The 1,050-nt window shown below is 48.1% G+C and overlaps 1 gene segment (V, D, J or C); it reads left to right on the top strand.

The window, feature by feature from the left end:
* Positions 1 to 252: 252 nt before the first annotated feature.
* Positions 253 to 697, top strand: LOC310990389 (T cell receptor alpha variable 12-3-like). The segment is given in 2 exons: positions 253 to 301; positions 393 to 697.
* The last annotated feature ends 353 nt before the right edge of the window (positions 698 to 1,050 follow it).

Raw genomic sequence — 1,050 nt, 5'->3', positions numbered from 1 at the left:
ATCTGTGACGCCTCCCCCTGCTGCGCGGCCACGCCTATCTCAGCGCAGCGCGATCTACAAATCTCCCAATCTGACTTTGCGCTAGGCTGCGCTGGTCGAAACTTGCATTAGACCGGCTGCACTACCTTGCGCCACCTGCGCTGCGCCAGCAAACTAGGGCCCATTGTGATGAATGAGCACCTCCCCAGGACAAAAACACCAAAACCTGACTGACTGAGAGTAAAGCTGTTGTTCACGCAGCAGAACGTGACAATGTCTGTGCTCTTGTCCGTGTTCTGTTTCCTCTTCATCTGGTTTCCAGGTAAGATCTTCAAATCCGAACAGACTCCTTAACAGAATCTAATCCAAACCACCTCGTTTTAACCGCTCTGCTTCATCTAAACTGCCCTCAGGTCAGCTCAGCAGCATCATTTTACACCAAAGTCCTCCTCAGATCGTGGAAGAGGGGGCTGAGGTCCACATCAACTGCAGCCATGAGGATAAAACTTTCTCACTGATGCTGTGGTACCAACAGAAAGACAGTCGCTCGCTGTCCCTCATTGGGTACGGGTATGGATCGGGAGTCCAGAACTATGAGCCAGAGTTCAAGGATCAGTTTGAGCTGAGGAGTGAAGACGTAATGAGCGGAGCTCTGATCGTTCGCAGAGCAAACACGTCCCACTCAGCTGTGTATCTGTGTGCTGCAAGGGCACAGTGATGTGGTTCAATCACACCGCCTCACAAAAAGCCCTCGCTGTGTTTTCACTTACAGCTGCAGCTTAGAGGCAGGAGAGTCAGTCAAATTGTCAAGCAGGGATCAGATGGGATTTTCAAATTTGCCATTTGTAATGATTTCAGAGACATATTTGTTTCGTTTCACCTTTTGAAGGAGTGTTGCAACCTGCTGGCTGATGTTATGCAGGTTTAAAAGCTCTATTATCAACATTTAGGGAGTCATCAGTCTTGGCAGGTAATATGCATCCATCCATCCATCCATCCATCCATCCATTGTCTATCTAAGGGAAATAAATCTAATATCATACCAATATACCACCACTCACTCATTGTTTT

The sequence above is a fragment of the Trachurus trachurus genome (assembly GCF_905171665.1).
Source record: "Trachurus trachurus genome assembly, chromosome: 8".
Classification (NCBI taxonomy): Eukaryota; Metazoa; Chordata; class Actinopteri; order Carangiformes; family Carangidae; genus Trachurus; species Trachurus trachurus.
This window is presented reverse-complemented; position numbering and strand designations above follow the sequence as displayed.